General features: G+C 37.9%; 1 long non-coding RNA gene and 2 pseudogenes across 1 annotated transcript; 2 read left to right on the forward strand and 1 right to left on the reverse strand.

The window, feature by feature from the left end:
- LOC116104139 overlaps positions 1–11511 on the forward strand; it is a 16423-nt pseudogene extending 4912 nt beyond the window's left edge.
- Positions 11512–14054: 2543 nt separating this feature from the next.
- Positions 14055–16013, forward strand: LOC116101653. The gene is made up of 2 exons (XR_004122892.1): positions 14055–14192; positions 15548–16013. It is a non-coding gene; the product is annotated as an uncharacterized LOC116101653 (long non-coding RNA).
- An 880-nt stretch (positions 16014–16893) lies between these two features.
- Positions 16894–21824, reverse strand: part of LOC116101636 — a 12425-nt pseudogene continuing 7494 nt past the window's right edge.

Raw genomic sequence — 21824 nt, forward strand, 5'->3', positions numbered from 1 at the left:
GAGAGTGAGAGAGAACATACTAGATAGGAAATCTTATTCCCAAGAGAGACTCAGAGATAGTTTCTTTTCAGTGGGCACATACTGGAACTTGGTGACTCTCAAATTAACACCTCTTAAGGTTACTAAGAAATGCTGCCACCCTTATGATCCTCCCACTTCTTTGTAATAATACTCAAAGAGTGTACTTTGTGGTGCTGGAGAAACAGCTCAGTGATTAAGAATGTTTGCTGCTCTTCCAGAGGTCTCATGTTTGGTTCCCACATGAGTGGCTCACAGCCATCTGTAACTCCAGCTTCAGATTGCTGATAACTTCTTTTGGTTTCTCCACACACATCAAGTGCATACACATGTATACATACACACACATACAGACACAAATCACATATCAACAGATATACAAATACATAAACATGAAAAAGAATCTAAATATTTTAAAGAAGAATGTTATTTGTAATAACGTTAAAAGTTAAAGGAGTTTTCTCACAATACAAAATTTTGAGGTGGCTTTAAGAGGAGTATCTTCTAGGACAGAAGAAAAGAATGGTAGAGTATCAAAGTTATATTTCATGTTATCCCAGTAGTTCTCTACCTCTCTAAAGCTGTGTCCCTTTAATACAGTTCCTCAAATTGTTTGACCCCTAAACACACATTTTTCATTGTATTTCATAGCTGTAAATTTGCTGTTATGAGTCTTAATGAAAATACTTGATATACAGGATATCTGATATCCAACCCCAAAGAAAGGTTACTAGATCCTTAAGGTGTCATGACCACTGGTTGAGAATCTGATTTAGTCAGAAGTAAACACAGATTATTCTTGTTTTTGTTATATTTGGTGGAGATGTCTTCAGGAAGGCATGACCTAGAACTAAGTGATGACAGTTCACTTATCCTCTGGAGATCCAGTGTCATTTGAAGAACACATACAGTGTCAGTGGGCTTTTAGGTCCTTGTCAGTGGGGTCTGACTTCTGTCTCTTTTATCAGTCAAAATAGGAGACTGTTTCTAGAGCATAGCAATTTTCCTTCCCAAGCCCTTCCTCACATCACCGCAATTCAATGCCTGACATCCACAAGCCATACCTAGCACTCTGGAACTGTCTCCAAATTTTTCTGTGTCCTTATTTCTTAGTTTCCCTACGATGAGTCTAGACGATGGATAATGTCTCCCTTTGGGCTTCTTGATACAATCAATTAATGATTTTATCAGTTATTTCAAAGGGCCCAGGTGTGATCTTTCCAGATACATAGATATTTCAACTTGCATTGAAGTTCAATCTCAACAAATCAAATGTGGATTCAAAATACATGAGTACTTATAATTTTTATTATATTTATTTTATTTGTATGTGGGCATATACATAAAATTGCATAAATGCCTAGGAGTGTCTCTGGCTTCAGAGGCCTGCTTATAAGAGTTGATTTTCTTTTTCCACTGTGTACTTACATCTGAATCCTAAGGCCACGCTAGAGTAGGTTTTATACTCCTTCCTACCTTCCTTCCTTTTCTACTTCCCTACTTCCCTCCCTCCTTTACTCCATCCCCCGTCTCTTCCTTCCTTCCTTCCTTCCTTCGCATGTGATGCTAGAATGGAACCAGAGCTGGATGCTTGCTCATGAAGCACTCTTCCACCTGAACTACATCCACAGTTCCTTGCTCATTTTATCTGAGAATATCTCATTATTTTTTATTTTCATATTATAAATAATGAGTAATGTTTACCATCTTTTTATGAGTGTGAATGAATGTGTGCAGAGGGATATATATTGTGACCAGAAGACAACCTCAGATGTCATTCTGCAGGAACCAGTTCATTTTATTTTGCACATAGACTGTGCTGTTCTAGCAGTATTTGTTGAAAGGACACTCCTTTATGTTCATTCCTACTACTTACAGATAAGTCTATTTCCTTTAAATTGTAGGTATGATAGGTAGATATAGGTTAAGAATTTTCACATTTTCTGGATAATTCTATTTGTGCATCTAATATCTGCTGAGGGTTCTCCTTTTTGTGTTTTTGTCTTAGAGTTAAAATTCTTGGATATCCTAGTTATGTTAAGCCTTCTTTTGGATGGTTTTGTTATATTAGATTTTTTTTGGTTTTGCAGTACTGAAGACTGAATCTAGTATAGTGCACATACTACACAAGCACTCTACACTGATCCATAAATCAGCCTTCTTTTTATGCTTTGCTGTTATATAGTATAAAGATAATATCTTATTTATTTACTTATGTGTTTGAGAGATTTGTCAGTGAACCACATGCATGGGTACGGCTCATTGAAGAAGGTATCATGTGGTGTTGAACTAGAGTCATAGGTGGTTGTGAGGCATCTGATGCTGGTAACTAAACTCAAGTCTTCTGCATGGTCGCCAGGTACTCTTAACCACCAGAGCTGCACTTCACTTTCATTGTAAGCTACCATATGGTACTGGAATATGAACCAAGGTTTTGTGGAAGAACAGGCAATACTTCTATCCACTTTTTCTTGATACAGAATTTCACTAAGTTTCCTGGGCTTGCCTTGAGTTCACACTGTTTGTAGGCAGACCCTGAAGTTTTGATCCTCTGACTTCTTCCTCTGAAGTAGTTGGGATTACTGGCCTGTGACACTGGATTCAGCTATTTGTTTCTATATTATAGCTGTTTTATGACAGTGTATTGTGTACCATAATACTGTTATCATAACAACATTGTAATACTTATTTCTTATTGGTTATATTCTAGTATCTGTGTATTAGCATTTTACATAGGATCACCAGAATTAGTAGTAGCAGTAATTCTTTTAACATTTATTCATATGTTTGAGAGTGCTTGAGTGTAGTAGGTATATAACATATAGACCATGTCTTCAGAGTCCATAAGAGGGTTTCATATCCCATGGATCTAACAATACAGACAGCTATGAGCTCACCAGTATGGGCTTCTTCTAAATTTGTCTTCTGCAAGAGCATCAAAGGCATGTGTAGCTGCAAGCAGCCACTCATAAGAATGGATTTTCTGGAATGGGGGTCAAGGCCTGAATAATTTGGGGTACAGAAAATGCGAGAAGTGTTTGAAAAAATTAGACCAACACATGGTGTACTTTCAGTCTGCCATCATTCATTGAATTCTCTTTGTTACAAACAAACAGGTAGATAGGTAAAGAAAAACCCCTCCCCCAAGTTCATCAGCAACTTGGCCCAATCAGCAGCTTCATCTTCAGTCTCTGGAGGCGGGACTTCTGAAATAACTGGAACTTGGAGAGAGGCGTGGCAATTAGCAGGAGGTGAGCAGAGAGGCGTGATTATCTGTGGCAAGGCGGGGTCTGAAGTATCAGCTCTCAGCTGTAGGTGAGTAACAGTTCCTCCCCTTTTATTTAGAAAACAGCAGGACAAAGGCATACTCATACATCACAGTCCTGCACAGGAATTTTCATGGTGCTTTGATGAATATAACTGTAGTATAATATCTACTGGCAAGTATCTTATCTGTCTTTGGTCACACATATATCTAGTTTGACACTGCAAACCAGGCTTATAATGTGTTTTATTATCTTAAACAAAAAACACACAGCCACCTGGCACATGTCCCTGTGTTAGGTTGCTTACTCACCTAGCTGTGGAACAGGTTTTCAAAATGCACCTTCTTCCTGTGAACACAATGTCAAGACATGACTGAATAGCCTGTAAAGTCCAGGAACTGGCACAGTCTGTCTGAAAAATGCCTTCTCTGAAGTTCTCATGAAGCAGTGCTGGTGTGCTGATGGGGAGCTGGGCATAGACACCAAACTGAGTTTTAAAATAGCAGCTCCCAAGCTAGCAGCCTTTTCAACAGCTTCGCCTCGAGAATAGGCCTTCAATTCAGTTTTAAATAAGTGACTTCCAGGCTAGAAGCTCCAAGATTGAGCTAAAGTGTCTTTGCACTCTGAGACTGAGCTTGCTTTTTAGATAAAAAGGCTCTGAGAGTGAGCGAATTTTGATTGTCTCTGTACTTTGGGAATAAGCTTGCTTAAGATAAAAACTCAAAAGTTTAAAAGTAACATTAACTTGAGGATGTCTCAGGCAATTTACTAGTAAATTAGCTATGTTCGGGCCAAAGGCTTGGCCTCTAAGTGTAGAGGGAAGCCGCTGTTAACTCTTAGAAAAAGGTAGAATGATAAACCATTTTATCATGGCATAAAAATTGGAAATGTGTGGATGCCAATGGCGATCTGTAGCAGACTGACCTTTAGCATCAGACAGCTTGTTTTTTAAAACAAGCAAAAAGTGAGGTATGCCTTAAAACAGGCAAGAAATGAAATGTGCTTTTCAAAACAAGCAAAAAAAAAAATAATGCTTTTGGAGGTAACTTTGGAGTGGAGAATATATTCTCCCTTCTTTTAATATTAAAAAATCAAATTCTCAAAGTGTGAAGTGCACATTGAGTAATTTATTATCTCTGAGAATTATAAATTATCTCAGTAGTATAGGTAGCATTAAATTGTTGACAAAATGTCTTAAATGCTTGACTATAATAGTCAGTTCCATAATCTGTTTTAATCTGATTAGGAACATTAAATATAGAAATATAATATAGACAATAACCAATTAATATTTTGTTGTTTTTATGTTAAGGCAATTGTAACTTGAAAGCCAGAGAAGAAATTAATAGTCACATCTGTATATTTTATTTTTAATTTTGAAATCAAAATTATATTTTAAAAATGTCTAAATATCATAGCAATTCAAAGCTCTGATACATGTATGTACCCATATATCAGTATACAAATTAAGGCTTAATTTTTAGTACTTGATAATTAGTGACTACAGCACACAATTTGATTATGTGTGCTGACATGGGGGGAAAATCATGAGATTAAACATATGACATATATAATTTTGTCTCATAAAAGTACTATAGAAGTATATATTGACACAGGGTGTATACATAAGTTTATAGGAAATATAAAAGTATGTATACAAACAAATTTAACAATTTGTTTACTTTGGATAAATATCAATTTTTGTCTATAAATCTTTACTAAGTAATAGGCCAAATATCAATTAATAGTTTATAATAGCCAAATTAATTGCTGTTAGAAGAAATAAATGTTTTCTAAAATATATTTATGATTTTACTGTATCACCACAACTTTATGGTAAGATATTAAACTCTACTTTGAATATGAGAAGAGATAAATTTATATTAAAGTTCTCTTTTTGTCAAAGAGATGCTGGGGCATATATAAAACCCCAAACATATGATTATAATAGATGGCAATTATTTACAAAAGGTTTGTTTATCTTCTATAAAAAGCTTTTTGCCTTTTACTAGACAATATCTAACAAAGGCTGAATTCCATTAGGCTTATGGCATCACTTTTTATGAATTTAAAAATTAACGTTACTTTAGATCCATGATAATCAATAACTTTAGCCAATGGAACTCTGTTAATTTTAACTATACTTTTAGATTTCTTTTGTAATATTAAGCCATCAAGAACATTATGTCTATGCTTGGTAATTGGCTTGTAATTAAATTCACATTAAGTGACTGTGAGAATCATTAGCCTGTAATTTACTTTCATGGCCACTAGATGGCAGTAAGGGGTTGTGAAACTTTAGTTTGTATGACATGGTGGAGAGACCGTCTGCGTGATCATGGTGGGAAGCAGCGGGCAATGTTAGGCATAGTGCTGCAGAGAGCATACTTGCCACCATGTCCCTGGCGGCCACGGGGTCGTACTGCCACTGCAGCTGCCCAGATGCAGGATCTGGCTGGCTGCTGTCAGCACCCCAGCCAGACTGTTCCAGTCTCTGCCACCAAGCCAGCAGCCCGAGCACAGGGCACAAACCCAAAATGGCACCTCAGCCATCTTAGTGAAGGACCACCGCTCTGTTTTCTCCACCTGGCAGGCCCAAGACAGAGCTGGGGCCTCTCTCGGCAGCTGCAACTCCCTGCCCAGGCAGCTGCCCACAGGGACTACTGCCTGCTGCCTGGCAGCCTATATCACTGGCCTGAGCCAACCCCACGGAGTTGCTGTGGGAACTGACTCTGGGCGCATCTGCCACCTGCTGTGGGCCCTGAACAAAGGAAGCCTCTGGCCTGCTAGCTTTGTCCTGGTATCTCTCAGAAGATGTGTGAGACCACCGCCTGCTGCCGCAATCTCTGCCTCTCTACAGGGCTGTCCCAATGTACCAAGCAGACAAACACAGACCACCTATCTGCTGAGCTTGGCCAGGGTGGGAAGCCGAGCGCCTGTGAATGCGAGCGCCTGTGAACTCACACTGTGGGTGCGCAGGGCCCCTGCCATGGCCAGGTCATTTCCTCCCTGCTTGCACATGGAGGGTGTGCAGTGGTCACAGCCCCCAGCCGCCATGTTGACCACATGTCCGCACCACTAAGACAAGACACAGACTAGCAATCATTCATCAAGACAAAGACAGAACAAATTGACACTCAACACATAACATAAAGTTGAAGACTATGATTTCTCTTGAATAAGCCATAGAGAAACCGAGACGTTTCTCGGTTTCTTTGTGTCTCTGGGATAGCTCTGAATTACATTGGCTTGTAACTGATGAGCTGTCACTTCAACCCATCAGTAATTCTTTAGAATAGTAAATCACACTTTGATATTTTCTAAGTTTTGTTGCAGTGATTCTCAACCTGTGGGTTACAACTCTTTTGAGGGGTGAATCACTGTTTCAAAGGGGTCACTTAAAACCATAGGGAAACACAGATATTTATAAAACTACTCATAAGGTAGCAAAACTGGAGTCATGAAGAAGCAGCAAAATTAATTTTCTGGTTGGAGGTCACCAATACACGAGGAACTGTATTAAAGGGTTATAGCATTAGGAATGTTGAGAACTACCGTGTTATTGTTTTACTGAGCCTTTTAAAGGGATGAGACCTAATATGATCCCATATGGAAAAAGTCCCTGCCCTTATTTATCACCCATAATGAACAGTGTACTACCTGCTTTTAGAGATAAAATTTCTCAGTGAAACTAGAACTCAAGGAACTTGGCTAGAGATGCTGGCCATTAGGCCACAGGGATTCTTTTCTGCCTTCCAAGTGCTAGGATTACATGGCTATACCATCACACCCTGCATCTTTTCATTTCTTTACTTATACCAGTTTCCAAAAGCAGTTTTGCCTACTTGCAAGGATCCCGGTCCCCCCTATATATACATTCCCTCTTTCCTAGATTCATTCCTCCTTTGTTTTCCTTAGAAAAAAAGACAGCATAAGAAAGTACAATAAGACTAGGCACAAACCCTCATCAAGGCTGGATGAGGCAATGCAATAGGAGGAAAAGGGTCAAATCCATACAAAAGAGTAAGAGACAACTCCCTTCCCACTCTTAGAGGTCCCACAAAAACACCAAGCAGTACAACCATAACACTTATTCAGAGGACCTAGTGCAGACTCATGCAGTCTCCATGATTGTCTCTTCAGTCTCTTTGAACCCCTGTGAACCCTGATTAGTTGACTGTGTGGGTTGTGTTCTCATGGTGTCCTCGACCCCTCTGGCTTCTGAAATCCTTCTTCTGTCTCTTCTGTGGGGGCTTTTGTGGCTCCTCCTACTTTTTGCTGTGGTCTCTGTATCTGCTTTCCTCACTTGCTCAATAATGCCTCTAATGATTATTGAGACAGGCAACAATCTATGATCATGGCAGAAAAATCACAAGGAGACATTTCATTGACTTTTATTTTTTGGACAGTTGTGTTTGCTTCTTCATGGTCTCTGGGCTGCCTAGACAGTGGTTCCTGGGCACTCATGTTCTGCCAGGAGTGGGCTCCCTCTCACACTATGGGCTCAACTTAGACCAGTAACTGGTTGTCAACTCCTATAAGTTCTGCATCCTCACTGTTCCAGCATATCTTGCAGGCTAGATATACAGTAGATTAAATGTTTTGTGACTGCACACCCTGCTTCTTACATGAATGATTTGGACCCAACTTATGTCCCTACACTTATGCAGCTACACTTTATGAGATCAAACATCCCCCCTTTGACCTCTGTTTAATTTTAATTAATTATGTAAATCATCAGTTTTCCTGATTTTCCCTCGGATCTTGTCCTTTTTTCAATCCTGATACTCATCTCTCTGAAGATGAGCCTTTTATTAAGAGCCTTTTAAAAATTGTTATACTTGGCATACAAAGTGTTTCAGTATATATATATTTGTGTGTGTGTGTATGTGTGTGTGTGTGTATTCTTGTGCTTTGCTCACAGTATTTGCCCTCTGTAACTCTCTCTTTTCTCTTTCTCACTAGTTACCTCTGGCCCTTTAAACCATACACTTTTTGCTTTCTTGACATATATATGGGAGGTTGTTCATGTTAAAAATTGTTTAAGGTACATTTTCAAAAATTTCACATCTGCATGCATATGTGTTGGATTATGTGTGTGAGTACAGTGCCTACAGAGGCCAGGACCTTTCTACCTGGATCATAGGCTTTGGTGAGCAACATGATGTGTGTGATGCAAACCATTCTCAAGACCTCTTTCAGAGTATCCGGTTACATTAACCACTAATGCATCTTTCTAGCCCCATTATTCTATAATTTTAATGTCAGTGTGATACTACCTGTTTTCATTATGTAGTCAATCTTCTGTTGGTAGTAATACCATTTTTGAATTTTTTGCTGTCATGGCAACCATGTATTATTACACTCTGTTAAGTGTGTTCATCTGTGTATGTAGAAGGGGTTAATAGACACTGATGCTTGAGTTTAGAGAGCCACGGATTCTGCCAAACCTGGTTGGTATTTCTACACTCTTAGTATTGCAGCTTCTCACAACACAGGGTTCCATATGTTTCAGAGTATTATCTAGGAAAATCATGCTTTGGATTTGAATGAGTATATTCATTAAGTACACTGCAAGTCAAAGTAAATAATATATAGGAAATGAAAGCGATAAACAGTCGGTAGGTAGTTAAGTAGGTAGATGGATGGATGGGTGGATGGATGACAGAGAGAGGGAGAGTCAGGTAGACAGACAGGCTGATAGAAAATTATCATCAAACTGGGCCCTCAAACCATCCAGTAGAAATTGACTGGCGAAGCCTCTTTAAGGCGGCCAATTAGAGTTTCCAAGCAGAGCAGAGAGCATCCACTCAAGCTATATTCCCAATTGAAAAAGTATATAATGTTAGGAGGGTTACATAAGCAAATTTGGCTCTCATAACATCATCAAATTGTACTTTCACAGCATCCAGTAGGAGCCAGATTGGGAAACTGAAAGCTGTTGGAGCTCCCAGTTGGGCTGTTATTCCATGGTTTAGGTTCCCTTGGTTTTACTTCAGGCTTCTTTTCCCATTGAAGGCATTTCTATATCATGGGGAAAACAGTCATAAAATACATTTGAAATGATTCATATTTTAGCTGTCCTCGAGGACATAGTGTTTTTCTGCTTGGTCTCTTTTAGTCTCTTGGCTTCTTGCAGAGTTAAGGGTCAACCCATTCCTAGACAAGAACCCAAGAAGGCAATAGACTTAGACATGGTTGGTCTGAAATGGGAAAGAGGGACAACCTGACTTTAAGTAACAGTTTTTGAAATAGCATGTGACAGTTTAACAGTATAACATTTCTGACTCACACAGAAATACAACTGTGATCAAGAGCTAGTGAAAATCTTAACTAGCATTGTTCAGGGCCAACCAATTACAAACTCTTAAAAACATACACATCATAAAAGGGCGGAAGAAATGACTCAGTGGCTAGGGGTACATCTCACTCTTGCAGAGGAACTGAGTTTTGCTCCCAGCACCCACATTGGGCTACTAGTAGACAGTAAGTCCAGCTGGGGGTGGGGGTGGTATTTAACACCTCTGACCTCTATAGGAACACAATAACACTAAAATAAAATTTTAATTATCCATTCTGATAATTATAGTGTTATTGTCAGATATGGGGGAGTAATTAACTTTGATATGTTGTGGATTTATTTTTCTTGTGCTCACTGCCTCAGGATGCCCAAAGTTATATCATACTCATTTGAAGACAAAGCTTACCCATGACAGTTCCAGAGCATTCAACATTAGTATTCAGGATTTCTTTAAGGAGAAATTTACTGAGGATGACTATGATTATTTTGAAAATCTCTTCCAATCAAAGGGAACTTAATCAAAGCCACAGATGGTGTTCTTGAGTGGTGTTGCTGGAATTGGTAAGACACAGATGTTTAAGAGGTTAATGCTGGCCTGAATAGAAGGCCTTGTGTTTCCAAACAAATTCTCCTACATCTTCTACTTCTGCTGTCAAGAAGTGAAGCAGTTGAAGACAGCTAATCTGGCTGAACTGATCTCCAGAGAATGTCATGGTCCCTCAGCTCACATAGAGGAGATACTATCTGAACTTGAGAAACTCTTATTGACCATCAACAGCTTAGAAGGGATGGAATGTGACTTGTTCGAATGGGAATCAGAGCTGTGTGATAACTGCATGGAGAAGCAACCAGTGAATATACTACTTAGCAGTTTGCTCAGGAGGAAGATGCTCCTAGAATACTCTCTTCTCCTTTCTACTACCTCAGAGACATTTGAAAAAAATAAAAACAAAATTAAGTACACACATGTGAAATTAATAACAGGACTTAAGGAGAACAATATTAAGATGTAGTTCCACAAATTATTCTAACATAGGAATCTTTCAGTCTGGTGAAAGGAAATGAACAGCTTTTCACTGTATGTCAAATTCCTGTGCTCTGCTGGATTGTGGCTACTTGTCTAAAAGAAGAGACAGAGAAGGGAAGAGACAGTTTTCCATTTGCCATTGTACTATTTTCCTGCATACCACTTACATCTCCAATTTGTTCATTCCCCAAAGTGCCTGTTATCCAAGTAAGCCAAGACCAGCTGCAGGGCTTATGTTCTCTAGCTGCTGGGGGCATGTGGACTGACACATTTGTGTTTGGTGAGAAGGCTTGCAGGAGAAATGGGATTGTGGACTCTGACATCCCCACACTGCTGGACATTGGAATGCTTGCAAATATCAGGAAACCTGAAAATTCTTACATAGTCTTCCACCCATCTGTTCAGGAGGTCTCTGCTGCCCTCTTTTATCTGCTACAGAGCCATGTAGAACACCCTAGTGAGAATGTTAAAAGTATAGAGACACTCATGTTTATATTTCTAAAGAGAATCAAATCACAGTGGATTTTTTGGGGCTTTTTCATCTTTGGCCTTTTACATGAATAAGAACAATAAAAAGCTAGGGCATTTATTGGCCATCAGTTTTCCCAGGAAGTCAAGCATCAGCTGTATCAGTGCCTGGAAACCATAAGTGGCAACAAAGAGCTTCAAGAACAAATAGATGGCTTGAAGTTATTTTACTTTCTGTTTGAGATGGATGATGAAACCTTCTTAGTATAAGTAATGAAATGTACGAAGCAGATTAACTTTGTAGGTAAGGATTATTCTGATGTTATTGTTGCTGCCTACTGCTTAAAACACTACACTGTTCTACACTGAGGAAACTATCTTTGTCAACCTCAAATATTCTGAACAAAGAGCAAGAATACAGATATGTATGAGTCCCTTCAATATCTCTTTTCAGTCCCATTTTCAGAAACTGTCCTGATGTGTTGATGATTTATATAGACAGATTCAAAACACAACCTGTTTGTTCAATAATGAGTGGTAGATTTAGAAACTACATACACATAAACCACAAAAACAAACTCAACAGTTTGTGTGTGCATATATGTTTATGTAATATGTATATGTACATATACATGCATATATATGTGTGTTTGATACATATGTGTACATACATTAAATATATATATACATATATAAAAACAATAAAAAAGCTATCAGCTTGAGAGTTGGTGGTGCACATTAGCGACAGGAGGGGCAAAGTAATGAACTACTAATTCGATTACATGATTTTGAAAAATGAATTTAAAAGGAAAATAGTCCTTTTCATGGAAAAAATAAGAAATTCACCTGTTTTGATAACAGCTTGCTTTTTGTAAGATTCCTTTCTAATTTATACGTCTGTGGCTATATGTAAGTATGCACATGTGTGGAGGTGGTGTCAATAGCCTGAAGATGTCATCAGATTCACCTGGAGCTATAGTTCAAAGCCAGATGTGGGCTTGGGGATCCAAATTCTTATTAGCTGAAGAAAGGTAAACACTCTTAAATTAAATACTGAACTGTTTCCAATCTAACAGGCTCCATTTTGAGTCCCAAATGGGCTCTTTTAAGGATAATGCAACTTGATCTTATTAATATTTATTTTTGTTAATTGTTTTGAGACAATTATGTTTCACTGTGTAGCTGTGACAAGCCTGGAACTTGGATATTCATGTGTGAGGCTCCAAAGTACTGGAACTGCAACAAGGCCTGGCTATTTTTGTTAATTACTTGTAAATATTTATGGGTTCACAGTGATACATCAGTTCAAATATGCAGGGGCCCAGGAAGTAGCTCAGTATTAAGAGTATTGCTTGGTATAATGTACAGGTCCTGAATTTGTTTCCTAGACTCCTATAAAACTGAGTGTGAGGGTGTATGCTTTAAAGCATTATGTCAAGCGTAGAATGTATAAGACAGTGTATGTAAGAAAAAACAACATATTAATCACACTTATCCAGATATCAGGGTGTCATATTCAGGAAACTGAGGCAAGAGGTTCTCTTAGCATTTTAAAGTAGCTTGGACTACTGAAAAGTGGGTTCCAGGTCAGTGTGGTCTAAAGTTGTGAGATTCTGTCAAAAGTAAGCAAGCGAGCAAACAAACCAACCAACAAACAAAAAACTAAAAACCCAAACCCAAAATAACCAAATTAAACAACAAAAATACATGTGTATAATTTCTGATCTCTTGACTCTATTTTTTCCATCCTGAGAACAGAATTCAGGGCAGCATATATACTAGGCTAGCATATTACCAAGAGTGACAGCCCCCACTCATGCTTTTGAGACATTGTTTAGCCTTCTATTCATTCTGTAGTCAAGATTGGCCTTGAATTTTGGATCTTTCTGCATCAATAAAATAAGTTAACTTGATTCTTTAGGAGCCCTGGAATTTATCATTGGGATTCATTTTATACTTGAAAACTTATTAGGTAAACTGGCAAAATGACTCAGCAGATAAAAGGTACCTTCCCTCAAATCTGATGACCTAAATTCAATCCCTTAGAGCACATAGAAAAACTGATTCTGATTCCTGCAAGTTGTCCTTTGACTTCGTACAGATAATGTGGCACACACACACACACACACATACACACCCCACACACACCTCCACACACAGAAATATTACAAGGCAAATTTGATTATCCAGTTAGAGATAAGGAAAGTAGAAAGAGAAGTTACTGATATTACCTAAAATTATAAACTGAGTAAGTAGTGGCATATGAAGTTTGAGTTAGAAGTTTCTTGCTGTAAGTTTAGGCTCAGAGGCTAGGACACTTCCTCATTTTTTCATTCTAAAACTACCAAGGTTATCTATAAAGCCATCTAAAAATCAACACTGCCAAGCCATCCGGGTTATCTTATCCTGTAGTGGGAATGGAGAGGGTCGCTGAAAGCCCCAGCCAGACAAGTCTGATCCCCAATGTGTAGGATTCTCAAAATCCTCTGATATTTTCCCAATAGGTATTTATTGCATCTCCACCTCAAGCTGTAACAGCCAAAATCCCACAGACCTTGTATATCTGTCTAAGAACTGCAAATACAAAATGACCTTTACTCAGTAAAGGAGTGAGTTTGCTACATTTATGTGCTGTGAATGGCTTGATTTAACTTTTTGTAAATGAGCAGAATCTGAATGCATTGGCAGTTATTATCATCTATTTATTTTTATTTTATAAATGTTTTTGCCTTCAACTGTGTATGTTCATGGTGTCCATGCAATGCCCATGGTGGACAGAAGACTGTCAGGTAACCCTGGAATTGGAGTTATGGATAGTTGTGAGCCACCATGTTGGTGCTGAAAACTGAACTCACGTTTTCTGGGAGAAAAGCCAAATGCTCTTAGCCATTGTGCCATGTCTCCATTTCCTTGAATTAACTTACTGTGGAATGTATTCCTTTCTCCTCTGTTACAGGGAAAAGCTTCTCACTGGTTGGAATCATATTTTCTGTGTGCTCATAAGCATAAGAATGTCCAGGAACTCCAAATGAAACCTTAATCTCAATGAACCAGCCTTTTTTGTCTTGTATATTAAGTTGAAGTACTGCAACTGCACCCTTAAAGTACTTGTGTAAGTTAGAGGTCTATTTGATTTAGTCATATAACAGAAGTAATAGACTAGCCTCGCCCTCATCTCTTAGCTAACTGTAAGTGAAAGCTTATAAAGTCTAAAGTAGAATCTCTCTTTCAACTTCTGATGTCTGTTGCTGACCATTCCTCATTGAGTGGTATCCCATGAATTATAGGATGATGAGAAGGAGGGTGTGTATGGTGGTGGGGCTTTGTTGTTTAGATGCTAGTAGCTTCCTCATGCATGTAATAACAACCCTCGCTTTCATACATTTCCACACAAGTTCTCTATGGAAGAAAAAAATCACTCAGTTTGAGAGTCAGTGATCTCTGTCACTGGGTTACAAAATTAGAGTTATGTGGTCATTGTGACATATAGGATCTCGCCAAAGATGACAGTGCAGGCTGGGTGGGAACTGATGGATACCACTCTTTGCTTTGTTTTGCAGGGCAAATAATGTATTCTTCTTAGGTGCAAAGTTGTAGTGTCCGACCTAACTGTTCTTTGAATTGATTCAGAACTGCAATTTACAGTACTTGAACCTCAGCCTCACAGTCCTTTCCCACAATAATGTGAAACTGTTGTGTGATGTCTTGAGTCAGGCAGAGTGCAACATAGAAAAACTAGTGTTAAGTCTACTATCTCACTAACTCCCATCAAAAGAGGCATATTAATTTTGATCCACTTGCTGTGATAAAAATTCCCTGAACTAAGAAATAATAGAAAAAAAAAAGTTTACTGGATTTAGAATTTTAGCTTATGGACTATTAGTATAGAAAGTCAAGGGAGCAAAACCTATGAAGCATAGTCATATCACATGCACTATCAAGAGCAAAGAGCAGTGGATTAATGCATACATGCTAGTGCTCAACTAACTTTCTTCCTTCCTATACAGGTCAGGATCCTCCTTCCTGAAGAAAGGTGCCCCCAACAATGGCCGAGTCTTACTACCTCAGTTAACTTCATTAAGACATTGGCCATAAACATGCCTACAGGCCATCCTTATCTTGAGAACCTCTCACTGAGACTCCTTTTCTAGGTGACTCTAGATTGTGTCATAGTGACAAAACCATCACAGGACTACAGTTTTAATTTGTGCACTTGTGTCCTATTTTTCTACTGTTCATGTATAGACTTCCTCACTTTGGGAACTGATCACAGCTAGTCAATGATTTATCAGTGGATTAAGGCACTTGCTGCCATCCCTATAACCTGAGTTCTATTCCAGAATCCACATATGATAACCATCTTCCTGTCAAGGGCATGCATACAGAAGTCTGAGATATCTAACTTCCTTATGAATATACTCAATAGCCTTAATCATCTCAAAATAGTTTATGATTTTCTCTCCACAGGAACTAAAAGATAGAAGAAAGAGTCAAGTCAAAATTTCCAGGAGGAATCAGAGGCCTTTGAAGCTCTCAACCAACTGTGTAGCTTTCAGTCAGCTAACAATGCACTGAGAAAGGACATGATAAGATTATTCCAGATTATTCTTGAACTCTCTCTTCCCTATCCTTAAGATCCTTATCCTTAATTCGACCTCAATGCCATAATATTTATATCCAAAGTTCCAAAAAACATGAGTCTAGGCTTTGGGATGCTCTGATTCCAAAGAAGCATCTATCAATATACATCTGGAGATGCTTATGGCTTCCTGTAGCCATGATCAAGCTTTTGTAGGATGTCTGACAGTATCTTTGGTCTCTATCCACTGGCAAAGACCCAAGGAATCCAAATTTGTTTCCTTTTAGTTTACTTTTATATACATTACCAAATTATTATATAAAAATGTTTAAATAAAGAGGAAAAAGAACACAATTGTAATCTCCTAAGAAGTCACTTAATTCCATTATCCACTGGTAATCTACAAACAAAAGTGAACATGCTTACATGATTATAATAACAATAAATCTACTTTTGTGCCTTCTTTTGGAATGATTTAAGTATTTTTAGGATGGCAATGAAACCTTTAGATTTTGCTTCAAAGGACCTGAACTCTACACAAATTAGTATCCGAAGTTATCATCAATGGTGAAGGCAGGTGATAACTGAAATACAATTCAATATTTACTTCTTCAACACCTCAAGCCATGGATCCTATTTGTTAGCCCTTTCCACCATGGAGAGTATCTTATTCTTAAGAGAGACAACTTCATTTCAATCATAAGCAACTCCTATCTATATCCAGTTTCACCTCATTAAATGAGCCGTCTGTGTTCTGGCAGGACCATAAAACAGAAGTGCATTCAAACAGGAAACCCAGCTATATCCTGTGGTGGTTTGTAGCGCACTGTGGAAGACATCCCACCACTAAGTCTTTGGAGACAGGACAGTAGAAACTCCTGACAAAAGTGTCACTTCCAAATAACATTTACAACTTTAGACTCTAATAAGCATTTCGTGTATGCTAATAAAGTTGTCTCCTATTGATTACCTACTGAATGGATTCATAGGTCCTTTCCAGTTTCAGTATCCTGATGTAAAGGTAAATGGGTATCTCTAGGAAAATGCCTTACTCACTGACAGGTGTTTTATTTCAGTGTATGCACTACATGTTTGGCATATGTTGAATCATCCCTGAAGCCTTTACTATATGGATTACCATTTAGTCATCTCTTCAGGAGTTCCCTAATAACAGTATTAATCAAATTATAGAATATCTCACATCCAATTTTTTTAAATAACAAATTCTTTTCTCTTAGCAAGGGAAGTCACAACTGAAGACAGATCCTTTGTTCACTCAAGAAGAGTATGGACCATGTCCATTATGTTTCTGTTGGCTGCTCTTTAAGGTGTGTTCTCTGATGCTGGACAAGACACCAGCTCCTTCTAAATATTTTCTCACAGTGAGGACACTGGCTGGGACCCTCTCTGTTATGAAGTCTCTGATGTACTACCAGGTGAGTGTTCTGCCTGAAGGACTTACCACACTTCAGACACTGGTACTGAGTCTCCTTAGTATGAATTCTCTGGTGCTTGGTAGACAGGAGCTATCTCTAAAAGCTTTACCACACTGAATACACTCATAAAAAGGCTTTCACCAGTATGAATTCTCTGGTGCCGGATAAGTCCAGCAATGTTTCTGAAGAGTTTACGACACTGGTTACACCCATAAGGCTTCTCACCAGTGTGAATCCTCTGATGCCTGATGAGATATACACTCTTGATGAAAGTTTTCCCATGCTCTTTACATTCACAGTGTTTTGTCCAAGAATGGATTTTCTGATGCACAATAAGGTGAGAGTTGCAACTGAAAGATTTCCCACACTCTGCACATTCAAAAGGCTTCTCTCCAGTATGTGTCCTCTCATGCTGAGTGAGGTATGAATCATCTCAGAAAGCCTTTCGACATCTGCTACATTTGTAGGGCTTCTCACTGGTATGGATTTTGAGATGCAAAGTAAGGTGAGAGATGTCAGTGAAGGGCTTCCCACGTTCATTACTTCTATATTTTTTTTCTGCTGTATGAGTTCTTTGATGCAAAATCAGGGATGAATTTATGTTGAAAGTTTTACCACAATCCAGACATGCATAAGGCTTCTCACCTGTGTGAATGATCTGGTGCTGGGTCAGTGCTGATCCGTCACTGAAAGCTTTTCCACATGTACTGCATTTATAGGGTTTCTCTCCTGTATGAATCCTTTGATGTACAATCAAGTTGTAGTTCTTGGAGAATGATTTTCCACAACCATTACAGGTATAAGGTTTCTCACCAGTGTGAGTTCAATGGTGTAAAACAAGAGAAGAGTTCCGTTTAAAGCACTTGCCACATTCAGCATATTTACAGGGTTTCACCGTAGAATGACTTCTCTTTTCCTTAAGAGATGAGCTCAGGGCTAAGATGTCCCCAAAGTCTGTACCTTTGTAAAATTTCTTGTTTCTTTTCTTAATTTTTTTTAATCACAAACGGCAGTGGTAAAGTGGTTTAAAGATTTAATACTTTCTGCATATTTACAGGGTTTAATCTCTTGTTCGGTTTCTTACAAGTTGAGTAACTTGCATGAAAGGTTGGGTAGCTTTTTCATAAGCATCACCATCACCAGTTCCCTTAACTGTATAACTCTAAGGACAACAGTGTAAGGTTTGGTCACAACCAAAAGTTGTAATATCTGTATTATGAATATAGAAGCCGTTTAATCTCTGAGATCATAGAAGGGTTGGGTTTGTACTCAAATGTCCCCCCAAATTAAGATGGTCACAATTTGCTTTCTGAGCCTCTGTTTTCTCATTGATTAAAGGAGATTGCCTCAAATTTCTTTCCTAGTTCTCACAGTCCCAATTGTTACCTAAAATGGGGAAGCAGGGACCCTCTCTTGTAAATCCTTCCATTTCTAGCTCAAAGGAAATACTCTGTTCTTTGGGAATATTATGAGCTATTATTTTCAGTCTCATGTTCCATACTGAAAAGAAGAAAGAAAAAGACATTAAGGACACACAGATATATCTGGAAGAAAATGAAAAATGATAATGGGGTTAGTACATTTCACTTGTTTTCTTTTTTCAAATTGATATCTATAACATAGAGAGTTCAAATGAAGGTCAAGGGCTGAAGCCAAGAGCAGATTCAAAAGAAGTGACATTACATTGTAATAGTCTCAGAGAACAAGTCAAAGGAATCCTGTGAAGGTACATTGGAGACAAGGAACCAGACATCTCTGCTCACTCTGAAAAACCATCTTGGCCACTGTCTTCTTGCCCCATCACCAATGCCCCTCATCAGAAGTCAATCCACATTCTCCCAATCCCAACTTCACAGAGTTATCTATAAAACACAGAATGAGGAGTTCTTGCCCTAGATCTATGATCGGAGTTCTGCTTTCAAGGATGAGATTGGAGTTCTGCTTTCATGGATGAGAAGACAGTATAGGCTAGCACACCCGAAAGATCTGAGTCTGTATTCTAAATTCATTAAGACTATTCTGCAAAGTTGTGGTGAAAATTCAGTCATGTCTAAGGTAATGTCCAAGAATACAGAATGAAAAGTATTTGGAAAGTGGCTCCAGAGCTCTTCACCATTGTTAAACTTTTCCTTATTACCCTTCGTACTCTTTATATTTCATAATATTAAGACAACTGGGATCCAATGTGATGGCTCAGTGGGTAAAGGCACTTGCCAAACTGATAACCTGAGTTCAATTCCCAGGTCACACACAATAAAAGGAAAGAACTAACCTGCAAAGTTGTTGTATGACCTCCATATGTTCTATGGCACACATGCCAAGGCCTTCAATCAACCAATCAATCAATGTGAGAAAAAATTAAAAGACAACTGGCTCTCTTTAAAGTAAAATCAGACGCTTAACTTAGAACACATATTTTAAGATGATGAAGTCTTTCACATAAAACCAAAGATTAAAGTACAAAAGATGCTTTCATAGATAGGACAGACCTTAAGCAACAGAGCTTAAGAAGCAAAAGCCATATAGACAGACTAACAAATTCAACATCAACACTATAAAACAAAATACAATAAAAAATAATACAGAAGTGGAAGGTGGAGACAAATATTAGTGATAAAGATTATCAGTAAAGAACTCATACAGAAATGCAAAAAAGACAACAGTGCATTTTATCCTAATGAGAAAATAGAAATCATGAAAACAACCATCTTCTCATTCTGTCATTCTGTCAGTTATTCAATTACATCTTCTTGTTTTGTGGTTTTTTTTTTTTTTTTGGCTTGGTTTGGGTTTTCTTCTGTTTTAGTTTTTGAGACAGGGTCTCACTATGTTGCGCAGATTCATCCAAAACTTCCTGGGATCAAGTGACCTTTGTGCAACATTTTCTTCATCATATGACTTATAAACTATAACTCTAAAACCAAAATAATTGGAGTACCTCTGTTTATATTACCAGCACTTGGAAAGCAAAGTCTGGATGACAGGAGAATAGGGAATTACCGTGTGCCACATAGTAAGTTTTACGCAAACTAGACTACATAAGACCCTGTCACAAAGAACCAAATATGCAAGCAAACAAATAAAAAACTCAACACGAGATGTGTGATATGAGTAAAATGAAAAAGGAAATCCAGAATTGTAATTGTACTTTTACCACCTACTTTTAACTTGACTAAAAAGGGAATAAGACTGAACACTAGTAAGTTCACTTCTCACACTATACTCTATTTATACACAGTACCATGTGTCAAATAAATGAAAAACATGTATTTTTAAAGTGAAATAAAATCCCAAGAAATATTAGAGGACTTGCAGAGGACCCACATACAGTTCCAAGCACCCTCATGAAGACTCAGAATCATCTCTTAACTCCAGTCCCAAAGAACCAAGTATTTCCTTCTGGTCTTAGCAACTACTGCATCTGGTTCACATATGTACACACTGATAAAACACCCATACACATAAAATTAAAATAAAATAAAAAATTTAGGTCTGACAAGTTCTACCTAAGCTCAGATAGTAACTGTCTTGTGAACAGGATGGGTAACTAATCTTGAGAATTAAAAAAAAAAAAAAACAAAGTTCATTTCACTTATAATTGATACTTATTTTATCAAAGCCTAAGACTTAACACAACCAACAAAGCAAAAGACACTTCCAGATGGGAGACGATATTATACACAGTATCTAGAATATATAAAACTTGGAAGCCAGCAATAAAATGAGACAGGCATGGTGGTAGCACACTTATAGTCCCAGCACTTGAAAAGTAGAGGTAGGCTAATCAAAAGTTAGAGGCCGGCCTGCACTATAAGAGACCCTGCCTCTACCCATCCCTCCCGTCTGATCAATCAATCAATAGATAAACAGACAGATAACATATGACAACAACAACTCATATTTTTTAACAAAGCAAAGATCTTGTCTTACTTTAGACTGCTTTCTAAATTCAAATATATAATAATCTCATGATCTCAATTATAGAAATTTATACCTCACAGTCCTGGAGTCTGAGAAGTCCAAAAGGATGGCCAGGTTTGGATAAGGGCACTTGCTAGCTTACCGAGAAAAAGATGGTCAATATCACTAGCCATGAGAAAAATGCAAATTAAAGCCACATCCACTAAGATTCAGTATTCACTTCCATGTCCATGTAGCTATTCTACAAGACAGAAAAATTGTTTATGACATCTAAAACAAGAAGATCCACTGAAGAAATGGTGTACTACAAAGTATAAAAAGAAATGGAGTATTACAAAGCTATAACACACACACACACACATATATATATATATATATATATATATATATATATATATATATAATTGTGGATGAATCTTGGAAGATGTTTTCTAAGTCAAAGAAAGCAGACACAAAGACTATAGATTCTACAAGTAGGTATACAAAATGTCTAATACAGACAAAAAAGTCTATATCAAAGAGAAATGCAGAAGATAAAAGTGATAGTTAATGAGTATGAGTTTTCTTTTGGGAGGGATTGATGAAAGGGTTCTAAACTTGACAGGCATGGTGACGTTGGCCTTAAATTTCAGCACCCAGGAAGCAGAGATGGGTGGATCTCTGAGTTCAAGCCAGCATGGTCCACATTGCAAGTTCCAGTCAAGCCAAGGTGAAATGGTAAGACTCTGTCTCAAGAAATTAAAAAAAGAAAAAGAAAAAAATCTGAACTATATACCTACAGAGAATAAACTACATGGTATACCCACAC

This window comes from Mastomys coucha, unplaced genomic scaffold (genome assembly GCF_008632895.1).
Source record: "Mastomys coucha isolate ucsf_1 unplaced genomic scaffold, UCSF_Mcou_1 pScaffold21, whole genome shotgun sequence".
NCBI classification, from domain to species: Eukaryota; Metazoa; Chordata; class Mammalia; order Rodentia; family Muridae; genus Mastomys; species Mastomys coucha.